Source organism: Pelobates fuscus, chromosome 1 (genome assembly GCF_036172605.1).
Source record: "Pelobates fuscus isolate aPelFus1 chromosome 1, aPelFus1.pri, whole genome shotgun sequence".
Taxonomy (NCBI): domain Eukaryota; kingdom Metazoa; phylum Chordata; class Amphibia; order Anura; family Pelobatidae; genus Pelobates; species Pelobates fuscus.
In genome coordinates this window covers 253,594,028-253,619,563 of record NC_086317.1, presented here as the reverse complement: position 1 = coordinate 253,619,563, position 25,536 = coordinate 253,594,028, and the positions used below count along the sequence as shown (strand labels likewise).

General features: G+C 39.1%; 1 protein-coding gene across 1 annotated transcript in view; it reads right to left on the bottom strand.

Annotated features, from left to right (window-relative positions):
- The window catches only part of NCMAP (non-compact myelin associated protein), an 81,373-nt gene extending 62,121 nt beyond the window's left edge, over positions 1-19,252 (bottom strand). Inside the window, exon 1 of the mRNA XM_063444562.1 lies at positions 18,856-19,252. The gene's annotated coding sequence lies outside the window, so the exon portion shown is untranslated. The remainder of the gene's footprint in view (positions 1-18,855) is intronic.
- Between the last annotated feature and the right edge of the window lie 6,284 nt (positions 19,253-25,536).

Genomic DNA, 25,536 nt, shown 5'->3' with positions numbered 1-25,536 from the left:
TGTTTTGTCTTATACTTTAAATTCAATTTGAATTTGCTTTGAATAACTGACAATCTACACCAGGATTAGTCAACCTTTTAACACCTACCGCCCACTTTTGTATCTTTGTTGATGGTAAAATCCTTACCGCCCACCAGTGACGCAGTAAGATATTTTATATCGCAAATGTACTTACATTTATCTATTTTTTTCCATTTTTTTCTATTCTACTTTTTTTTCTATGTGAGTGTGTGTTTGTGTGAAGGGAGTAGTGTGTCTGTGTCTGTTTGTGTGTGTCTGTTTGTGTGTGTGTGAAGGGTGCTGTGTGTTTGTGTGTGTGCGAGAGGTGCAGTCTGTGTGAGGGGGTCAATGTGTGTGAAGGGTGTGTGTGTGAGGGGTCAGTGTTTGAGTGTGAAGGGTGTAGCGTGTGGGAGGGGGCAGTGTGTGTGTGTGTGTGTGCGAAGGGTGCTGTGTGTTTGTGTTTGTGTGAGACCAGGTGAGACCAGGTTGACTACCCCTGATCTACACAATAATGAACAACCATCTCCTGAACTAACCCTGTAGTCCACAAGGACAGTGTTTTTCAATGTGACACACACCCCTCTGGGTTATGTACTGTGTGTCTAGGGCAGGGATAGGCAACCTTCAGCACTCCAGATGTTGCGGACTACATCCCCCATACTGCTCTTACACCCATAATATATATATATTGATCACAATAACATATGTCACAAAATTAGATATTCCTGAACAGTAATCTTTACCCAAAACTGTGTCCTATATTTATGTGCTATCAATGCTTGGCATAAATTACTATTTTTGTGGATTGCATTGCTGGGGAGCCTTAAACAAATAATGGACCAAATAATTTGCATATCGGTTACATTATGCAGTGGGAAATCTTTACTATCAATTGTCTTTCCATGACAGGTCAGTTATAAAGTGACTATACCTCAAGATAGGAAGTTAATGAATTTTTCAAAAACTTTTTTGAAACTGATTTTTAGATTCATGAATATTTGAATATGCAGTTACAGAAAAAAAGTGTAAATACATCAAAAAGCTTTCAAAAGAGATTTAAATATTAATCAAATAGAATGTTCGTTTAAAAGTATATTCCACCAATAATCTTTAAAAGATGCATAAAATGCATGCTGCTAGAACTGCCTATAAAACCGCTATAAATGGTATTTACAAAAATACAAAACACACAATCAATGCAATGACATACAATGCATCCAGACAGAAAGTCGAAGAGTTTTAAAATGAATGTGCTATTAATATATAGATATATTTAGTGTATTTCTATCCAGGCCGTAAAACATTTTTGATATTCTTTAATTCCCTTCCATTTTATATTAGAACCCTTTAAAAAAAAATCAACAAAATGTCTGAAAAAAATTATACAGAACCATGATTGTTCATTTATATGTATTATCTTAGCTTATCCCTACAGGTCTCTGTAAAGAAAAAAAATCAGTTCAGAGAGATATGCAGGATCCAGAAGAATGACATTCTCCAGAGACGATGTTATGTATACTTAGAACCTTGTAATTGGACTCGTGAACAAGTGCATTTCAGGTGGTATAAATTAATCAAATTCCTTTTCATCTATGCCCGAACAAATCAATCCATTCAGGATTTACCTGTTGAGTCTTATTCATTGTAGAAGAAGACTCCACCGGTAAATCGTGGTGGATCGATTCACACAATCGTAAATTAATAAGGCATTTGATTTGTTTGTACCACCTGAAACATTTGTGCAGAAGTCTACTTCTAATTGTTTAATTGGTTGAAAAATAAAAAAAAGTGCTTGCTAAAACACACTGCTCATAAAGGAAAAAAAAAATGTTTTTGAATATTTTAGACACTTTCCTCTGTTCTTTGTTTCTCTCCATGTCTCTAGTTTCTGGGGCAAAGAGGATATAAAAAATAGGATAATATTTCTTATCAGTCACCAATGAGTTCTCTATTAACATTTCTAAAATAAAAGAATTTACTTTTCATAGTGATATAGTGGGGTATTTCTTAGCTGAGGATGCAAAGGATTTGCTACTGAATCTCGCAGTAACTTTGGAAGCAGCGCAGGAAAACATTTTTGTATTATGTTTGTATCAAATTTCTTGGATTTTTTCACAAGTAGGTTGTGAAAGACACACAGCAATTGAATACAGCTGTTGAGCCCTGGCTAAATAATGAATACTCTCTCTGATTTACAGCAGAATCTACACCCTGTAATATTTTCTGAAAAAACACAGCTACCTCTTTAGAAATACACTAAAGTCTTTTTTATTTTGTAGATCAAATTTTAATTTACACATTGATCTAGCTTTAAGTGATCTGTTGTTAATCTTAAAATATTAGTGTGCACAATAACTAGTACACATGCTATTTGGCTAAAAAGTGCCATTATCATGCTATTTTACACTGAACAAAATTATAAATGCAACACTTTTGTTTTTGCCCCCATTTTTCATGAGCTAAACTCAAAGATCTAAGACTTTTTCTATGTACACAAAAGGCCTATTTCTCTCAAATATTGTTCACAAATCTGTCTAAATCTGTGTTAGTGAGCACTTCTCCTCTGCCGAGATAATCCATCCACCTCACAGGTATGGCATATCAAGATGCTGATTAGCATGATTATGATGCTGAAAGCATGATTATTGCACAGGTGTGCCTTAGGCTGGCCACATTTAAAGGCCTGTACGCATCAGAGCGGTTTTGTGGGGAACCTACATTATATTAGGCAGGTGGGTTTATTGGGCAGAGTGCAGCGTTTGCCCAATTGTTGGATCGGGGAGAATGAGTGCCATAACAGGTAAACATTACTATAAATGCTCCTTTCAGTCTGTGACCAGGAGGAAACATTGGCAGTGATCTACGCCTAGTGGAGGTACAGACTAGGGATTGGCTGATTATCGGTCTGGCCGATATCATCGGACAACACGGTATCGGCCAATCAAGATACCGATATTGCCGATAATGCAGACCCTGGCCTCCATCAGGGTCCCGGGGGGCCAAGCACACTCTTACTTACCTTCCCAGCAGTTACCTTCAGCTCCCCTGTCTAACTCTTGCGAGTCCCGCGGCTGTCAGAGCGTTGCCACGGGTTACCATGGCAACGCTCCGCGCGGCACGCAAGCCGCGAGGGTTAGACAGGGGAGCTGCTGGGAGGGTAAGTAAGAATGTGCTGGTCTGCCCAGGACCGCTGTGGGCCCCCTAGGGAACACTATATCCCCCCTCCCTGACCAGGTAAGAAGCAGGGAGGGGGGACTAAAACAAAATGTAAACATTTTTTATATATTTTTTAAAAAGTTATACAAATTCCCCCCCCCCCATTTCACACTATACAAACACTCTGCATTCACTTTACACCCACTACACACTGCATTCACTATACACACACTACACAAACACACTGCATCTACTTTTCACACACACTACACAAACACACACTCTGCATTCATTATATACACACACTACACAAAACACACACTCTGCATTCACTATACACACACTACACAAACACACACATTGCATCCACTACATAAACATCCACTGCATCCACTACACAAACACACACACACGCTGCATTCACTAATCAAATACTCTCACATCATTCACTACACATATATTCTTGAAAACATACAAAATTCTGACTGGCATGTATATTTTGTGCATGTACCTTAATAAAAAAAGATTTGCAAAAAAAATAAATAAATAATAAACATGTTCAGTTAACAGTAGATTTGTGTAGAAATAGTTTTGTTTTTTTTAAATGGTAAATGTACAGAATATCGGTAAGTTATCGACTATCAGCCTGAAAGTTCACAGATTATTGTTATCGGATCTAAAAAATCAATATCGGTCGATCCCTAGTACAGACCTGCAGTTCCCTCACTGTTGCAAGAGAGTAGAGAGCTGGTGATGAGATCTTGAGATTCCATCATCGACCAGAGCAAAGACTGCATGCCCCAATGAGTTGGTGCTCTAATAGTGGCTTCAGAGGCAGAATGGCCACAATAAAATGGGCACCAATAGCAAACTACATTTGTTTGCAATAAATACATTTTGCGTGCAATTGGTAAAATTGTGTATACACAATTCCAGGGTATGGGAACATACCCTGGAAATTGTGTATACACAAGTCAATTAGTTAACCCCTTAACACCGCAGCCAAATGTACAAGTTCTGAACGAAACAAAATGTAAACAAAACCTGGCATTTGCGCTATATGTCTGTCCAACCGTAATTCACCTCTTTCATATTAAATGCACCCCCCCCTTATTATATATCATTTTATTCAGGGGAAACAGGGCTTTCATTTAATATCAAATATTTTAGCTATGAAACATAATTTAATATGAAAAAATGGGAGAAAATAAGATTTTTTTTCATTTTTTTAGTTCTACATGACATTTTAACTGTCAATGTCATAATACTGTTTGCTTTTACTGCAATAAAATACACATATTTGTATTCAGCAAAGTCTCACGTGTAAAACAGTACCCCCTATGTACAGCTTTTATGGTGTTTTGGGAAGTTACAGGGTCAAATATAGCGCGTTACATTTGAAATTGAAATTCGCCAGATTGGTTACGTTGCCTTTGAGACTGTATAGTAGCCCAGGAAATAAATTTACATCCATAATGGCATACCATTTGCAATAGTAAACGACCCAAGGTATTGCAAATGGGGTATGTCCAGTCTTTTTTAGTAGCCATTTGGTCACAAACACTGGCCAAAGTTAGCGTTAGTATTTGTTTGTGTGTGAAAAATGCAAAAAACGCCAATTTTGGCCAGTGTTTGTGACTAAGTGGCTACTAAAAAAGACTGGACATACCCCATTTGCAATACCTTGGGTTGTCTACTATTGCAAATAGTATGCCATCATAGGGGTAATTTTCATTCTTGGGCTACCATAGGGTCATAAAGGCAACGTAAGCAATCTGGCGAATGTTAAAGTGAAAAAAATGAAACACAAGCCTTATATTTGACGCTGTAATTTTTGAAAACACCATAAAACCTGTACATGAGGGGTACTGTTGTACTCGGGAGACTTCGCTGAACACAAATATTTGTGTTTCAAAACAGTAAAAAGTATTGCAGCAATAATATCGTCCGTGTAAGTGCTGTTTGTGCGTGAAAAATGCAAAAAACTTCACTTTTACTGGCGATTTCATCGTTGTAATACATTTTACTGTTTTGAAACACTAATATTTGTTTTCAGCGAAGTCTCCCGAGTAAAACAGTACCCCCCATGTACAGGTTTTATGGTGTCTTGGAAAGTTATAGGGTTAAATATAGTGCTAGCAAATTAAATTCCCTTTACTTTCGGCATGGGTTGTCAGGCAGGTCCCGCTAATTGTAATTAATTAGGATACCTAATTATGTAAAATTATTACATAAATATATGTGTAGAATTAATATTTGTATATATACACATATGTGTATATATACGTATATATATATATATATATATTTTTTTTTGTAATATTTTTATTTATATATAGGTATATATATAGTGATATATACGTATATATTTATGTATATAGATATATATATTATTTCGTTATAAGTGTATTTTGATATAAATATATATATATTAATATCACAATACAGTTAGAACAAAATAAAACACATCTATATATTTTTTAATATTTTATTTTTAATTATTTTTTTATTTTATTTTTTTACGTATTTACATTTTTTTTTATATTATTTATAAATATATATATAACAATAATTATATATATATTTAATCAGTATCAGTCTACGTGTAATTTGATATTAATATATATATATATAATTATATATATATTAATATTAAAATACACCTAGACGGTGTATGTGTGTGTATGTATATGTGTATATATATACTTAGATCATATATATATAATTTTTTTTTTTTACACTGTTTTAACAATTTTAAATTTGATTTTCAGCCAGCAGGGGGACCAACTGTCATTACAGTTGGTCCCCCTGCTGGCAATGCCTGAGCCAGCTAACCCGGCCATGTGATTGTGAGGTCCTCCCAAGGACCTCACTCTCACATGGCCGGGAGGGCTCCTGGAGGACGGAGGTGTTGCGGGGGGCTCCCTGGGAGTCCCCCCAACCGCGATCGCCGGCGTGGGATCGCCGGCGTGGGACCGCCGGCGACCGGGTAAGTTACAAAAAACCGGAGGGCGTACTATTACGCCCTGCGGCGTTTAGAGACGCTTTTAAAAGGACGTAATAGTACGCCCTCCGGTCATAAGGGGTTAAGGAGTTAAAGGCTCTGGTACCCCCTCAAAATGACACTCTCAGCCAATCAGCTGACACTGTATGGCAGGGTTTTAGCTCAGAAGAGTTAACAAAAGCTCAATTTAGGAGCTTATCGCTCTCTATAGAGAAGGTGACTGGTGTCTAGTGGAGCCCAGGTAAGAAGTAAAACCATTAGCAAATGGTTTGACTACTTACAGTGAAGGGTGCCAAGGCACTCCTCGCCACATAATCACTAGAGTGAGCTTTAGTGGCTATGGTGTTTAGAGTGTTCCTTTAAAGTGACACTGTAGGCACCCAGAACACTCCAGCTAATTGAAGTGGTCTGGGTGCTGTGGCCCTTTTGCACTTAGTGTTGCAATGTTAAAGAAATGCAATGTTTACATTGCAGCTCTAAGTCTGACCTCTGTGGTTGTCTAACAGACAACCACTAGAGGGCTTCCAGAATCCAAACAGACTTTTGGTCCGTTATCTGACACTGGACGTCCTCACAGACCTCCAGCGTCAGATTTTTCCAATAGGAAAGCATTGAATAATGATTTCCTATGTGGAGGTCTAATGCATGCGCGGCCATTGCTGCGCATGCGCACTAGGTCTCCCTCGCTGACTCACGTCAGCGGAGGAGTAGTGTGGGCGGAGCCTGGCCCAGCACTGAGGGACATCAGCGCTGGATTCAGGTAAGTGGCTGAAGGGTTTTTAACCCCTTCAGCCCAGTGGGAGGGGTGGAACCTATTAACCCTATAGTGCCAGGAAAACTGCTTTGTTTTTCTGGCACTATAGGATCCCTTTAACTTTCAACGTCATTGTTAGAAAACAAGAAATAATTTACACATGAAATATTATCTATAGTTTTAAAAGTGATCCTGTTATTTAGTAATACATTTCAAACACCCTGTCATTGGGCACACTCAAGAAAACCCTTTGTCACAAGGTTTTAATAAACTCCTATGATATCATGACCTGGAACATTAAATGAAATGGAGGAGTAAAACTAGAGAAAGAAGAGAAATTTAGGGGAATACATAACACACAATCTTTCATCTACTGCAATGACAACTCTAACACTAGTCAAGTATCCAATCCACAGACATGTTATGTTTTGGGGTGAGAGACCAATATTATAAGTGAAGATACTTTCTAGAATATATTTTTTAGAATTTAATTTGCACTGTGTATTGTATGACGATATATCATTATGTGTCAATTGGAGGAAAATTAAAATGTGACACATTTAGAATGTTTTGGAATCAGCATACATGAGACATGATACCCTCTTAAATATTTGAACCCCATAATCTACATCCTAATATGATGGTAGGTGACACAACTAACTAGAGGAAGATGACATTTGGTGTGTTTTGGAGGCTACAAAAAGTTGCCCAATGTTAGAGCAAGTGAAGCAATCAAACAGGCAGTGCTGCCGAGTTAGGCGACTATATGTGCAAATTATCATGGTGGGTTTGGATGGATGTAAATGAACACAGGTGGGCTGTAGCTGAATAAAATGGTATGTGGCTGGACCAAAATAAAAAAAAAAGCGATTATATATAGGGATATTGGGAGGCTGTAGAAGGGTATACATGTTTTTGACAGTCTGGACAGTAAGGCTTTCTGCTGGTAGTGGATAGTGTGGCGAAACCAACTTCGCCACCGTGAACTGGAGAAGCCTGGTTGCTAGCCTCCTGCCCTGCGACTATGGCCCCTGGACATATTGTACTGGAAAAACTATACTTGGGCAGGTAATAATTTATATTGCTGCTACTGGCCCTTTAAAATCAGCGATGGACATATTGGGACTTTTGGGACTAATGTCCCTTTAAGACTGTGGAGCGTAGTACAGTAATCCTGCCTTTAATACTTTAATGTCATGTATGTATTGTTGTATGCAGTTACCTGGGTTATATATATGTACAGCATTCATCTGATTGTTCGGTAGAATCACTCCATTCATTGTATGGAGGAAACTACCGAACAACCAGACCACCCAGGACTAAGTGTGCCTCCAATTACCGTTTGCAACAATGTTGCAAACGGGTAATTGGCAATCATGTAATGTGTTCTGTGTCCTCTGGGTGGCCGCCATTCAGGAAACAACCACGTGGCGGCGGCCATCTTTAACTGCCGAACAGCGGTGTTTTGCCGTCGAGTGTCTGGAACTGAAATCGGACACTCGACTAGGCAAACACCGCTGAGACCTCCAGACTTCCAGGATTTCGTGGGGAAACTACCGAACGGCCCGCCGTTCGGTAGAAAGAAACGTACGAACTAGGGGATTCATACGAATTCCCCTTAGTCTCTATAACCCCAGTAATTCGTATGTTTCATTCACCTGTTTGTGACCGACCGCAGGGCCAAAATGCATGGAACTGTTTTCGGATACTTTACCCATGCGGTCGGTCAATACTTTAAAGTCCCATAACTCCTGAACCATTTATCCGAATGGGCTGATTCTTGCATATGTTGTCCCCCTGAATAAGGGCTATCAGGGGATACCTGTTTTGGAGGTGTAGCCTATGTATTTGGGGTACATCCAGGAATTGGGGAAAAAGGTGTACAGTATAATTGTGTTAAGTGTTAATCTAAGGGGAGGAAATGTGTGGGAGGTACATCCATGTGATTGGTTAATTTCATCCTCCCCCTGGGAGTGTCCTGTATGTACTTGTTGGTAATAAAAGCCAGACTGGGTGTCCCAGTCTTGAGTTCCTGCTTAACCCTCAAAATGAAGTGTCGTCTCGTTCTTGGGGGGGATTGGATTGTAAGCTGACTGCCAAGAGTGTAAGCCGATTGTATGCTTTTCTTGTTCAGCTGTTCCAGTTCGGAGTGTTATTTCGTATCCAGATCAGGAGTGTGGTGTTCTGCAGTAGCTGTGCCTGTCTCCAGAAAAGGGGATTATCGCCTAAACGGATTTTTCCCCTTTTATGCTGAAACGGTCCGTTACAGATAGTAAGTGAAGCTGTAAACAAAGAAAGGTTGATGTGGCTGAACTGGACTGTAAATTCTCAAGGTATGGGCTGTAGTAGGGCAGGAGTGCAGGAGTTCCAGATCTGCGAAGTATCTTGTAAGTAGACATCAAAATCTTAATAGGCAAGTGAATGGACAGGCAAGTGAATGCATTTTGGGGGTACACGTTGATTCACATTTTTATTACTATACATGTGCAATAACTTTTCTGGATTTTTTATCCAGAACACGGTATAGTTTTTTATCAGCTGTTTTTTAACATTTGCTTTAGCCTATTTTAATGCACCGGCATTGGATCAATGCATCTCTATGAGGTAAATTTAGCATCTCCATGAACGGCAGTGCTGCCTGCTGTGCAGCACTGCCCCAGGAAGCACCTCCAGTGGCCATCTGAGGAGTGGCTGCTGGAGGTGTCCCTAGGGGGCAATGTAAACACTGCCTTTTCCCTGAAAAGGCAGTGTTTGCATGAAAATGCCTGCACGGAGTGATTATACTCCTCAGAACAACTACATTAAGCTGTAGTTGTTCTGGTGTCTTTAGTGTTTCTATAACTAGTCTTTGAGAACTACATAGACATATCTATAGAAAATTCCTTTTCCTGCTTTCATTTTGTCAGTTTGGACTCAAAGCAATATCCAAGCAAGTTAATAATTCACTGAAACACATCTTAATTACTCAAAGCTTGCAATGATAACACATCTGATATACACTAACATTCAGCTTCAAAATTACAATGGCACAATGTTTCCTGTAACCTGTACACAACGGAGAAATCCTTTTTATAACAGTATGACTGTATTGTGCCCTCTCTCACCAATGTTGACTTCACACCAAACGATGTAAGAGAAACAGTGGGGTGCCCTAGATCTAAAAAAAATAAAGGGACACCCCAACAGTACAAACAATATATTTTGTGAATTTGTTTCTAATGTTGGAGTGTCCCTTTAGCAATAAAGCATATCTATCTGTTTTATTGTGCTGTAAAAAGGAGCCTCTTCAGTATCAAACGACTGATCATTCAAAATAATTTGAATTCAGTGCATTACATAATCTTGTGACTTTCTAGATCTGGTATCATTAATGATTAATATTCGTAACATTGTAAACAAAATATGGATTTGGAGAAAGTGTTATGAAGGGACAAATACAATTTAGAGGCACACTCCAAGCATGTCAGCATGCTAAAGTGCATTATGTGTGAAGAGGGAGTCCTTTTTTTATTTTACAAAACGTTCAGATTTCAATAGAAATTGGTACCTTAATAAATTAATCTTGCTACACACCCTGGATGTCAGGAAATAATTTAAGTTACTTCCTGGTATGGTTAGCTCAGTGGAGCTAAACTCAAGAGGCAACAATTGCCCAGGGCAATGGTCTTGCAAAGATTTCTCATTGAGCTGTATTGGGAAATCTGTGATTGGACAGACACAGAATGTCTGGGCAGGGTTAGAAGAGGAGGGCTTGCAAAGGCTGTAGACAAGAGATCTGTGGCTTTTGCAAGCTCGTTTAACATATACTTCCAGTGAAAAAAATGCATAATTAAATGTATGAGTTTTAATTTGGGATATATAAGATAAATAGTGATTTATTAATTTGGGCATTCCCTTGACACAACAGCAGCAGTTGGCAAAGAAAACATGTCTTCCTGATACAATCAAACACATGCATAAAAGCTAAAGTCATGGTGACCTTCGCGCTAATGTTGGGAAAGGCTAATTGAACTGTATTTCTGATAAGACAGTCTGCCGAAGCTAAAGTACAGTAGATAAAACTCACACTCTAAGAATCATATGGTAAAATGAAAGATTAGATTGAAAGGTAACTAGCCACAGACGTGCTGACAAGGAGGACGGGGAGGTATCCCACCCCTCTCCCCTGCACTGTGTGGGTTTGGGCATATGTTGGTGACCCCCAATCTCAATTTTCTCCAGGCCTGGTATTACTCACTACATTAACCCCCAATAGACTGCAATAAATGCAGTTAAATAATCTGTCAAACTACATAAACTGTAGAATATCCTTGTAGGTGTTTACTACCAGTGACCACAGATTGAACACATGCTATGCTAGTTATCAATGGTGGCAATGGAGTTGCAAGACATAGAGTCTGTCATAGGTCAGGTAATACTGATAAAGATCAGAAATCTGTGAATTGTGAGCACACAAAAAAATCAGTTTGATTATATTTGACCCAAAGGTCCTCCCTTCACATCCAAAAGTCATTTTAAAATCCATTTTATGGCAAAGCATACACATTGTGATTTCAGATTTGGGGATTGGTTTGATTGTCAGTTGACTTGCATGTTATAAATCAATCATCATTTTTTTTTTTTTATTGTTTTGGTTTGGTAAATCCATTTCTTCCCGCCCCAGAGTAATGCAATCTGTTGACTACTTGCTTGCAGGAACACATGTCCTCCTTTTGAAAGAATTAAAATAACTTCCAAATAACCCTAATACGGATGTTTTTGTGTATTAATTTTGTTAAAGACGGTCACTAAGGAAAAGAGAGAATGTTAGAAACTGATCATTTTTCGTTTAAGAACTTTCTAAATTGATCATCTAAGTTATCTTTTAGAAGACTGATTTTTTTAATGATTATTTTTTCTAATGATGCTTATTATAACTTTTGTTTAAAAGCATATTTATGATTTTGACTAGTGATACCAACTTAAGTTTATCAGCTCAAGTGCCACAATCTTAAAGCTTGATTTAGTTTATTGTTGGTTCTACTTGCGTCAGATTCTTGTCATTTTAAAAAGTTACTTGCTTCAAATTATGATTAGGTCATTCATGTCATTAGCTTGGGGTTAGGGTCACATTTAGGGTTAGCCTTAGTCTTGCGTTCATGGTTATTGCTCTATATTATAGAGCTATGATCTATTAAAACTACATTATCAAAATTATCGGGCAAGGATAATGCAGTCTACATTTGTATGCCTACTTCTACTACACTTTTTTATTTGATCAAAATTATTACATGACTAAGGAGTGATCTAGTCAAGGGGTCTTACAATTGTATACAAAGTCCTGAAAATGTAATTTAACACAAAAAAAATCGCTGATGCATTGTTACAGCAAAATGAACATCTATTTTGGCTGTCAGTTTCTTAGAATAGTTATGTGAAATCAGCATTATGGAAAAACAGTACTTCATTATACATACTGTATACAATATACAGTATGTCAAATATGTCATGAATAGCAAAGAATATTTATTATTCCTTTCATTTTCATTTCTTTCCTTCAGTGTGTATCTGAACTTTCATTTCTAGTTAAATTAATTTATCAGGTGCTCAGACAGTTAAGGATGATAAACATCAGTAAGGAAAAATCTCCTTCACTAGTTCGTGTAACCGATCACAGACCAAATAGCATAGAAATAGTTTAGAGTCCACATTAATCTGCAGGATAATTGTTTAGGATGAATGTTGTTTATCTGTACTAGTGTACATTGCTATATGGTGTGTGTGTGTGTGTATATATATATATATATATATATATATATATATATACACACAATATTATATGTCTATATGTCAGTGTAACTACAATACATTATAGAGAAAACCAGATTTGGAAGATAAGGCATATTTTGTTGAGCTTTTCAGTTTATCTATATTATAAATGTAAGATATTTTAGATTAAATAATGAAATTGTACTTCCTTTGCAGAGCCTGGCACTCAAACGGGAACACACAAGTGCTTCTTCTCTACGCAAGTAAGTATATTTCTTAATCTATGTATATGCATCAGCAAAATGTATGTTTTCAAATACATTTATCCGGTTCTGACCTTGTCATGGACATGTTTAGAGAGCGTAATGGCAACTTTACACACGTAATAAACTTGGTAGGGCTTAATAATTTGACTTTGATCATCTCACTTGAATCAGTGATATAGGTTCCTGTAATACAGACTAAAGGTGCTTTTTACTTTAAAATATAAATATATGGGCGGCGTGTTAGAAACACAAAGAATTTTAGTTCTTTGTTAGCATTAATGCGAAATGAGCTAAATTATTTGTAACGTTTGACTAAGCCAAGATATACTTGTCTTATAGACCAGTCTAGAGAAGGAATCTCATTTTCCTAGACATAACATAGCACACTTTTCCACCACAGTAAATGGGTCAATTATAAACCCGATCTATCAATGTTATGTTATTTTTTTTCAAGCTAATAATTTTGCAGTCAATATGAGTTTACAAAATTGTGACTGCGTAAATATCATTTGTCAAAGTTTGCACAACACTACTTGATACTTGGAAGCTATGCCATTAATGTCTGGTTAAATAAGAATTTAATATGAACAGTTCACCTAGTAGTGCAAACTCAGTATCAATACGGTGCCTTGTTCATTATTTGGCTATTTATTCTTTCAGGGTATAATTTGTCCTCTCTATAATGGAATCCTTATGTTTATGACCTGCTTATACACATAACATACAAACAAAATTGTATCCATTAAAAAAAAAGTCTAAAATAATAATGTCATGCCTGATTAGTTGCCGGTATAATGATTTATAAAGATATACGTTTATATTGGTACACAAGAGCCGGATGTTACACCAAGTGTTTACGGCCATGGCTTTGGTGGAATAAACCCTGCTAGTAAAAAAAAACACAATGTCACCAACATATAACAATGACTAGACAGTAGGGTTGTTTTAAATCAGGAAACAGGATAGTAGAGCTACAGGGATGATCATCTGAAAAGTCACGGTTTCTGATTAGGGGAAGTCCAGAAAATGTGTTGCAATCAGATTTTTTTTTAAATTAAATAAACCATCAGAAACCTAAAACTTTCAATGTAGTTACATGTTCACATTGTGACTGCCACTGTATTTATTGAATCACCTGGGCCATCAAGTTATCATTTTTAAAGTTTACAGTTTAGATTATACAATCATAATCATAATATTCATTTGACATTAAAACAATGTTTCTTATGAATCAGAACTGATTTGTCACTTTCTATCTATCACTCTCACACCAATGACAATTCTACCTCCAGCACTCCCCTGTGCCCAAGGACACTTCCCTGTGCCAGAATTCTGTTGCATGTGTGGTTGTTGTGTACTAAGGTGACACATATTGGTGTGTTTGGTTGTCTATATGTGCAGTCCAGCTCCAGGTTTATCTGCTATGTGCATTACAGGCGGCTGGGTGACATTTCTCCTGTGGACAAAATCCCTTCTGATCCAGCGCTATCATACATTTTTACATTATTTTCATCAGCTGGGATCAATTGTTGGAGTTGATTCCCCAATACTCTTCTTAAATGAGCCCCAATACCCATTTCAGGTTGGACTGCACTCCATTTTCTTGAACCTTTTCCAGTGTCCCTCTGCCTGCCTGATTTATTTTGTGCATATCTATTTTTGACTTGCCTTCAACTGAACACCTGAAACAATCTTGATTTAGCTCTGGACTCTTTGTTATCTGTAGCCTCTAATGCAGTAGTCTCAAACTCTGGTCCTCTAGATGGTGGCGGCCTACAACTCCCAGAAATGTTTTAATGCAGCAGATGGCCAGAGAATCACTGAGGTTGTAGTTCAGCACATGTGGGAGGTCTGAGTTTGAGATACCCGCTCTAATGGCTACAATATGTTAGGAAATGCCAACAGGCAATTCATCTCACAAGCTTAACCCTTGGCCATGTTATAGTCTATTCAGGCTATGGGTGAAGTACCCTCTACTTATCAATAGTTTTCTACTCGGTACATGAACTCAGGGAATTCAAATCTATTTATCACATTTACACAACAATAAATAAGTTGCCTCACCCTTGGTCCTATTGCAATCTAAAAATACAGAGTTCTTAGACAACTAAATTTAAGAAACTGCAAGACAATTTTTGAAAGGAGCTACTTTGGTCTGGTTTATAATCCTAAATGCAACATCACTCCCATTTTCAGAACATATTTTCTATGTATTGTAACAATAAACATTCACGAGGTTAGTCACTAAAGTGAGAATTACGAATTTTAAATGTAAGACCAGAACAGACCATTTGAAAACAGAACTAACTTGGAAATGGTTTTCTTTTCCAGCTATTTTGTCTTCTTCAATTTTAAAATACACTTCAAATTCCTGGCAATTTACAATGTGAATCTGGTCAGACATTTGTAACCGATTTCATTAAATACACTCACCTGGAAAGGAGCCTTTGCTCATTTTTTTTTTTGCACTTGTATTATTACCCTCATTGTAGGGGATTCATTAACCCCTTAAGGACACATGACATGTCTGACATGTCATTTTTTCCTTTTATTCCAGAAGTTTGGTCCTTAAGGGGTTAAGCAGTCGCATCCTTCTCGAGTTCCCAACACATTAGAAATATTAAACCTTTTACAAAGGAAATCTGATCATAGTGAATTAGATCTGGTTCTATGTAACTAAGATTGCTCAATAAAGGACATCTACATACAATTCTTTACATGTAGGTGTGGAAAGATATCACTACGCATACAGCACGACAAATACCTTTGTTACGGCATGAGCATCTGTTGTTACAACTGATCATAATCTAGAAGGAAGTCAGTGATTTTTTATTTTTAATCGCCAAGTTGTGTAAAAATGTGTATTCATATATTCCACACTTTTAAATACTTGTTTGGCTAAGCAGGATTCATCTAATTGTCAACGGCTCCTGTAGTGTAAACTATAATGACTAGATTGATTTAAGTGTCCACTTAAAATGGTAATTAAGTATAGAGTCAGATTACTCTTCAATACATGTTGCAGATAGAACAATTATCATATTTGCATTTTCTATGTAAATAAACAATGGTCTTGCTTTATATGAATATGTTTTTTAAAAGCAATTGCCCATAGCTCTCAAGCTATCGATCCCTAAGGCTGACAATTTTCCAAATAATTCAACAGTCAAATTTCTCTTTCAAAGTTAATTGTTTAGTTACTGTTTCAGGCAACTGTTTAGGTACAAAGATAAACACTAATTTCAGTCTCACAGGCATTTTAAAAGTCTGCCAGTGGTAAGTTTTACAATGTGCTGTTGAGACATACTGATGTCTTAACATTTCCTAAGTCCACACACAGCAATTGTCACCAACATTACAGAACTTTAATTTAGCGCTTGCAACAAATATAATGTTTTATCCTTTCAACCTATTCAATAAAGTGGATACAGCATATAATCTATCTCAATTTAGGATCACTCTAGTTCCCGCATACTTAAATAACTGATTACCTGATCTATCTAGGATGACAAAATAAAAGGGGACACAGGCTCCCCAGATATATTTAGCCACCCCAGTTTGTTGCCACATGCCATTTCACAATAATTTACTTATCTATGGCAAATCAGTATATGCGCTGCGCAGCCGCCTTGCACTATTTTCAATCTTACACAACATACATCTACAGATCAAAGTACGTCTCCATCTACAACCAACAATAACACTTTGTCCTAATTATGTTGCTAATTTTACAAGAAATAAAAGTACTCTTAAAAATAATTTGTAGGCAAATGCAATACAAACGGCATGCTATAAGGTGTCCTTGTGCGTAAACATAAACACAACCTCAATATTGCATTTTGAAAAGGGTACAATATCCTGGTGTTGGAATCTTATGGTATTGCTCTTGTAAGCAAAATGTGTGTGTCCATTAACAGTTCTGGGGATGATACATCCAAATCTGCTAAAGTCACTTCACTGCTGCAAATTAACAGACTTGTCGAGGTACATTCGATTTTTTTTTTTTTTTTTTTAGAAAACACCAAAAAGATGATCTCAACACAGTATTACAGAACGGAGTTTACAAAAACTGATGCATAGAGAGACATTATGTAAAGTATCACAATGCCTTAAAAGAAACAGGGATATAATTCAGCATCATGCTCTAGTAATTTTAAGCCATACCAGCCCTTTTAACCCCCAAAGGACATGTACAATTACTACACAAAATTCACAAAAGCTTTTTCATTGGCATAATTGCCTTCATAACATTGAACATTAAGACACCATATCTGTAAATGGAGTCCATATCCCTATAACAATTATTCATGGTTCAACTCTGAAACATGAGTGTCAATGTAATTAGTTGTACATTTACAATTTATACCCAGAAAAAGATCAGATGGTAGTAATTTTGTTTGCACCCGAAAGACACATCCTTAAGCCTGGAAGCAATTTGAAGTATTTAGATGCCATTATGTTTTTCATTATCTGGGTCCTATTTGTGGGGAAGTCACAAGTAAAATATGATTGAGATATGGGTATAGCAAACTAAGAGTGCTTTGAGCTTGTTCCTGAAAACCAGCGGTCACTATATGAATGCCCAATGCAAACTTGAAATCCACTGGGGAAAGAAAATAAGAAACAATTGTTCCCTTTCACACAATCCTCTTTACCGGATATATTCTATTGCACATATTTATACAGCTTAAGGGTTGACTTACTCCACAGTGTGTTGCTGTGATTTGACAACTGCCTTGGCAAAATATCAGGACAAGACAACCAAACTGGAAAAAGTATTCAATTCTGTTTTGGCATAAGCATTTTAGGCTGATTACCAGCTCAACAACCCTCACTGTTTAGTGACTGACTCCCTAACTAGCACATTTAAACAGTCCAGTCTATGTATATCATTCTTTAAATAACAAGTCAAGTAAAACAGAAGAAATGTAACCAAAATCAAGAACTGATATTCTACTGAATTACATTTTGTGTTCTCTAGCTTTAGAATGGGCCAAATTATGTGTCTGTTCTTTATGTATAAAGAGCCAATATTTTCCATAGTGCTGTATCTAGAGGAAACATATTTATCAACTTTAAACAAGATGATTGAAATCAATCACTATAATTATAATATGCGAAGTAATGAATACATGACTGTCTGCTGTTATATGATCTGATATAAAAAAAGAACGATTATTACACAGTATATTACATGGTAAGTATATTAAATATGTAAAAATAGTATATATTAAGTATATAAAAAAAATTGATCCCAAACTCCATCTTTTAACATGACGCTCACTCATTTCATATATTGACTTTTGACCCATAGAAGACTAAAGTACTCTATGCAGTACATACATTTGTAACAAGTCCAGAGTTACTTAATAATTTATCTATAGAAATATTCCCTTAAATGCATTTTTGTTTAACTGGAGCTTTAGAACCGAATGGAAAAGAAGATAAAGAATAAAGAAGATTGCCTTAGAAATTACACACACACTAAATGATGTTCATAAAATGATACAGACATTACTACAATTCTTAGAATGGAATCAGATTTATAAAACGTCACATAGTCACATTAACAGGTCAGGCGGCAAGGTATGGCTATATCAAGAAACCATGATAGGTATATGTGATATACACTGAAACTAGGTTAAACTCACCGACAGACGTCATGTGATTTCCTTAGTAAAGTCTTTAAGATACTTTGTGGCTTGGTATAAAGGAACACTTCTGACTAGTTAACAGTTTCTTAAGCAGGAAATATATTTAAGATAATTACAAGTTTTTAAATAAGAATCATTTTATAGTAACCTAAATTAAAAATGTTACCTCTCAGTGTTCTGGCACCTGGTTAATGAAATCTGCGGAGATTTCTCTATCAATCAGACTAATTCTGGATTTTAAAATGTATCGTGCAGGTTACAGTGTGAACCTACCTCCTCGGAGAGCTAAGAGGCGACTTTATCTTCTCTCCTTTCCAAATGTAAGGAGGGACCTTTTTCCTTTGATTCAGTACCACTTCTTCCTTCTCAACATGATGATTCCCCGTGCAGATCTTGAGCTCAGATATACACTCTCTCAGACTCAATATAAAAAAAAAAAAATCCAAAACAAAGTCACTTTTCAACAGAGTTTTGTCAAAACGCCATGTTGAAACTTCAACGTGATCCTGTTTTTCAGGCTTAGCCACTCCTTGTTCAGGTGTACTGTGACTTTTTTCTTTCTTAATCTCTCTCCTCCTCCTTCACTCCTGTCCACTGTGTGTTCTGTAAATCAGTAGCTGCAGACAGAAGGCTGATTCTACTCCTACCTCCCTCTGGATAATTGCCATAAACCACAGACCCACCCCAAGCCTCTTAGAGTATCACTGTTAAACTGTTATGAGCCTCTCTGCTGGTGACCGTGCAGTTTATTTTACTCACATTGCAGACAAGCGTTTTTAAACGCAACGTACAGACAGTCCTTAGAATAATCAGATATATGCAGACACAGATAATCATGGTGCCTCAAAGCAATTTTACATCATTTTAATGCATTATAAAGAAAATATATTTAAATTACAAGCATAAATAAATATTATTAAGTTGCTGCATATCCTCCAAATCTCCAAGATTTGCAATGTGCTCTCCTCACACCAGGACAAAGATTAAAAAATATTTTGACCAATCCTGATTCTTCCATTATATTCTGCTGGTAACCTGCAAATATTCATGGTATGTGCAGTTAGCGCTGAGCAGCAGTTTATTAATGTCAAGACAAGGTAATGCAAGTTGTAGCACTGCTTGTTACTCTAGTGCACCAAAGTGCCCAAACTATAGCTCGAAAGAAACGTATTTATTGCCAACACTGAGATTAAAGCGTCAGGTGGGGGCCCTAAATGAAAACATGGGGGTTGACCTAGTGTCCTCCCCCCGGCCCCCACCCCTGAGCGGCGGATGGGGGCCCTAAATAACAATAAGTGGGTGAACCTATTATCCTCCTCTCTGGGCGGTGAGTGACGGATGGGGGCCCTAAAGCGGCGGAGCGGCGGATGGGGGCAATAAATAACAATAAGGGGGTGGACCTACTATTCTCCCCATGAGTGGTGGGTGGGGGCCCCTAAATGAAAATGGGGGGTGGACCTAGTGTCCTCCCCCCCCGACACCCACCCGTGTGCGTCGGGTGGGGGCCCTGAATAACAATAAAGGGAGAACCTATTGTCCTCCCCACGGCCCCCACCCCTGTGCGGCAGTTGGGGGCCTAAATAATAATGTGGGGACCTATTTCCTTCCCCTGTCCCCCACCCATGAGTGGCAGGTGGGGGTTGTAATGACAATGTGCGGGTGGGTGGACCTAGTGTCATCCCCATGGACCCCACCCCTGAGCAGTGGGTGGAGGCCCTAAATATCAATAAGGAGGGGGGAACCTATTGTCCTCCCCTACTGCCCCAACACATGGGTGACAGGTGGGGGCTAAGTGTAAATACCCCCCAGGTGACTAGGGGTCCCCAAACCCCTAGTCACCCCGACCCAAATTTTTGGGGGTATTTTTAATTTTTGGGGGGTATTTTTTAATTTTTAAAGACCTAAAAATAGTGAGGGGGAAACAATAAAACTAAATCCCTGTAAATAAAAAATAACTTACCATTTGATGTCTTCTAAAATCTTATTTTTTCAGCCCCCCAAAAAAGACCAAATAAAAATCCATAATACCTGTCGAACTTTGAAAATAAAATAAAAAACCCGTGCGCAAAAATAAAATCTGACGGAAAAAAAACAGCAGCTAAAAAAGTAATCCATCTTCACCCATGGAGGGCACAGTGCAGACTGAGCTCCGCAGGGCGGGGAAAGGCTTATAAAGCCTTCCCACACCCTGCAATTAGGCTCAGAGCGCTCTGACAGGTAAATGAAGAGACTGACAGGTAAGTCTCTACATTTACCTGTCACAGCACTCTGATTGGTTGGCTTGAAATCCAACCAATCAGAGTGCTCTGTCTCATTTTACACAGCATGGGAAAGTTCTTTGGAATTTTCTCATGCTGTGTAATTTGGCTCATAACACTGTGATTGGTTAATTGAAAGCAACCAATCAGAGTGTCGCCGCTCAGGGAGGGGGGCCGGGGGAAAGACGATAGGTCCAACCTCCATTTTCATTTAGGGCCCCTACCCATTGTCGGAATGGATCGTCGGTTGGCCACCCATATCAGGTCCAGCATCCGTCTGTTGTTGTCGCTGGCTTGGCGAGAGGGGATAAAACCCACCTGGTCCGGGTGGACCAGTTTGGTGAGGTATGGCAGGAGTCGGTTGGTGAGAATCTTGGTGAATATTTTCACGTCTATGTTCAGTAAGGATATTGGTCTATAGTGGCCTGGGTCTCAAAGTTTGGGTTTGGGTAGGAGGCATATGTTGGCCTGTAGCATTTCTTTGGGGAGTGGGTCTCCCCATAGTAGGGAGTTGTATAGACGTCCTAGGTGGGGTAGGAGGGTGTCTTGGAATGTTTTGAAGTATATGCCCGTGTATTTGTCTGGACCCGGTCTTTTGTTGGGTTTGGTAGCTCCTATTGTGGCTGCTACCTCCTGTGCGGAGATTTCTGTGGAGTGATTGCACTGTCGGGGAGAGTGGGTAGTGTTTTTTCTAGGAAAGAGTGAATGTGATCTTGTAGGTTGGTGGTTCGTTGTCTGTGCTGGCGGAAATGGTCATATAAGGCAGAGTAGTATTTTTGAAATGTCTCTGCGATTTTCGTGGGTATATCTGTGGTGTGTCCCGATGGGATGCAGATGTTGGTAATGTGTTTAGCTTGGGTGCGCTTGCGTAGCCTGCGGTCAAGGAGTGTATTAGCTTTGTTGGATTTTTTATAGAACATTTGTTTTGTCCATTGTAAGGCTTTAGTTGCGTCGGCTTTCATCGCATTCTTGAGGGACTGTCTTTGGTGTTGGAGTTGTGAGGTCAGGGGTGGGGGTGTATTTGTGTTGGGATTCAAGGTTCCTGATTGTTGTGAGAACGTTTATGTATGTGAGGTGTCTTTTTTTGTGTGCAGTAGCTATGCTGATGAAGGAGCCTCTAATTACTGTTTTGTGGGCTGCCCATAGGACAGCCTGGGATTGGACTGAGTTCTTGTTTGTGGTGAAGTAGTTTATGAGTTCAGCCTTGAGTTGTTGTATTGTTTGCGGGTCATGGAGTAAGATAGGGTTAACACTCCAGGACCACGGTCTGGAGATTTGTGGTGGTTGGAATGTCATTAATATTTCGGTGTGGTCAGACCATGTTATGTTGCCGAGTGAGGTTGTTGTCGTGAGCCGGAGGAGAGATGGGGAGACAAGGAAGTAGTCTATGCAGGAATAGTTGCGGTGTGGATGTGAGTAGAATGTATAGTCCTGCGTTGTTGGATGGTGTATTCTCCATATGTCTATCAACTTAGTCTGGGAAATGAAGTCTGCCGTGAGTTTGTCCGATCTGGAGGGTTGGGTGTGTGCTTTGGTCCAGAGTGGCTGTCTTAGTCTGTCTATCGTTGGGGTTAGTGTACCATAGAAGTCCCTCCAATTATTTAATGATTTTGTGGCAGTTTGGGTGTAGGCTGAGATGGGCTTGTAAAGTGGCTCGGAAGGGGCATGATTTCCTTAATAGGATTGCCAGTCCATTGTGTTTACCCGAGTTTGAGTTGGCTAGGTGGCAACTCTTAAAGTGTCGCCTCAGAAAAGGGAAGGGGCGTGCATCCGAATAGTGTGTCTCCTGCAGAAGGATAATGTCTTATTTGGTACGGTTGGCCCACCGCATAAGTTGATGTTGTTTTGAGGGGTTATTTAGCCCTTTGCAGTTTATGGAGATGCATGTTAGACTAGCAGGCATTGTAGTATGGGTGGGTTTGTTGTAGTAGTACAGGGGAGTGTAGAGACCAACACCGCAGCTGTGTGTAGTACCCTGATCCCCCAACTAGAGGGTTTTTCATGTAGCCCCCTGATGAGACCAATTTAAAACAACAAAGAACAAATAATAGTAACTGCCTGGTCTTAGGACTTGTGCCAGGTGTGCAGGTTCATCCTGATTTGGATGGTTTGTGTTACACTTGTCCCGGATGTTGTGGGACATATTGTAGGGTGGCTGTACGGTGCGTCCCGCCCCGGGCGTTTGTCGGTCATGGTCGGTGCACATAAATAGGGGAGGCTTGGTCAAGGCTATCCCGGATGGTGCCGAAGGCTGTAGAAAGGCCAGGGTAGCATGTGTGGATCCCCGCTTAACATTTGGGTTTCAGTTATGTTTGTAGTATTAGTTTAGTTGGGTCTTGGGGTCTGTGTGGGTTAAGTTCTTGCTGTACATATATCTACATGGATATACACACTTTTACTGACCCTTACCCCCTCATTAACCCTGTTAGAAAAGGTAGTATTTTTGGGTGATCCTCACTCCCCCGCTCCTTCTTTTTCCCTCCCCCCCTTTTTTTCCTTTCCCTCCCTTTTTTCTTTTTTCCTCCCCTCAACCTTGAAAACCTTTTCGGTGAAGGTTCCCCTGTAGATGGATTTACTAAGTGTGTGGATTCTCCCCCTTCTCTGGTGAACTGTCGGTCCTTCTCCCCTCACGTCTTGTTGACGTCCCCTCCAATATACGTTATTGGTTATTATGCCTTAATTAAGTGCAAAATATTGTCCCTATCCCAGAGTGGGGGGTAAGTTTGGGGGCACTTGTGGATGTTTCCTCCTAGTCTTGGGGGGGGGGGGGGGGGGTTAATTTGAGTCAGGCTTGGTTCCCCTCCCTCTCCCCTTCCTGTCAGGGCTTGTCCCAGTGACTTATAAAATGGTGCCCTAGCAACATCTTTGGAACTAATAAAACAGAGATAATGGGGGAAAAAAGGATATAGTTATGAGTTTGAGTTCATGTGGCTGATTGGTTGTATCTGTCTCACCAGGTAGTGGGAGTTAGTCCCTGTGGGCATACTGTTGTGCTCGTTTGGTGCCGTCTCCGGTGTGTTCACGGGACTCAGGCCTTTGCTTGCGGGGTGGCCTATAAGTGTCTTTTTGGTGGTCGGTTCCGGGGTGGCCATGGTTTCTTCAATAGTGGTGGCAGCAGGGGCGTACCTAGAGCATTTGGCACCCGGGGCGGACCATGAGTGTGGCACCCCCCCCCCCCCCCCCTCATAATAAAAATGTAAGAAAACACCCACATATTTTTTCAATAGTTTCAATACCAGTGCTTTTGTAGAAAGGGGCTGGTGAGAACCTTCTCCTGCCCTGCCCCGCCCCGCCCCTTTCTACAAAGCCCCTTGTCTCGCCCTTCATATAAAAACCCTGCACCCCGATCACATAAATTTAATTCACTCCCTACACATAAAAACCCTGCACACCCCCTTAATAAAAAACCCTGCACACCCCCTTAATAAAAAACCCTGCACACCCCCTTAATAAAAAACAAAAACGTACACAACCCCTCAATTAATAACAAAAAACCTGCACACCCCCCTTATAAAAACCCTGCACACCCCCTTAACAAAAAAACAAAAATCTGCAGTGCACATCCTCCCTTAATAAATAGAATACTGCAACCCCCTTAATAAAAAAAACCCTGCACCCCCATTATTTAAACCTCCCCCTTTAATTCTTTAATCCACAGCCCCCTTTAATTAATCCACACCCCCCTTAATTAATACACCCCTCTTAATAAATCCTAACCCCCCCTTAATTAATACACACCCCTTAATTAATCCTCACTCCCCTTAATTAATACACCCCCTTAATTAATACTCACTCCCCCTTAATTAATCCACACACCCCTTAATTAATACACCCCCTTAATTAATCCACACACCCCTTAATTAATACACCCCCTTAATTAATCCACACACCCCTTAATTAATACACCCCCTTAATTAATCCACACACCCCTTAATTAATACACCCCCTTAATTAATCCTCACTCCCCCTTAATACACCCCCCTTAATTACTCCACCCCCCTTAATTAATCCACACCCCCTTAATTAGTACACCCCCCTTAATTATTACACCCCCTTAATTAATCCACTCACCCCTTAATTAATCCACTCACCCCTTAATTAATCCTCACTCCCCCTTAATACACCACCCTTAATTAATCCTCACTCCCCCTTAATACACCACCCTTAATTAATACTCACTCTCCCCTTAATTAATCCACACCCCCCTTAATTAATACACCCCCCTTAATTAACCCACACCCCCTTAATACACCCCCCTTAATCCACACCCCCCTTAATTAATACTCCCCCCTTAATTAATCAATCCACGCCCCTTAATTAATCCACGCCCCTTAATTAATACACGCCCCTTAATTAATACACCCCCCTTAATTAATACAGCCCCTTAATTAATACACGCCCCTTAATTAATACACCCCCCTTAATTAATACACCCCCCTTAATTAATACACCACCCTTAATTAATCCACACCCCCTTAATTAATACACCCCCCTTAATTAACCCACACCCCCTTTATACACCCCCCTTAATTAATCCACACCCCCCTTAATTAATACTCACTCCCCCCTTAATTAATACTCACCCCCCTTAATTAATACTCCCCCTTATTTAATCAATACACCCCCCTTAATTAATACACCCCCCTTAATTAATACACCCCCTTAATTAATACACCCCCCTTAATTAATACTCACT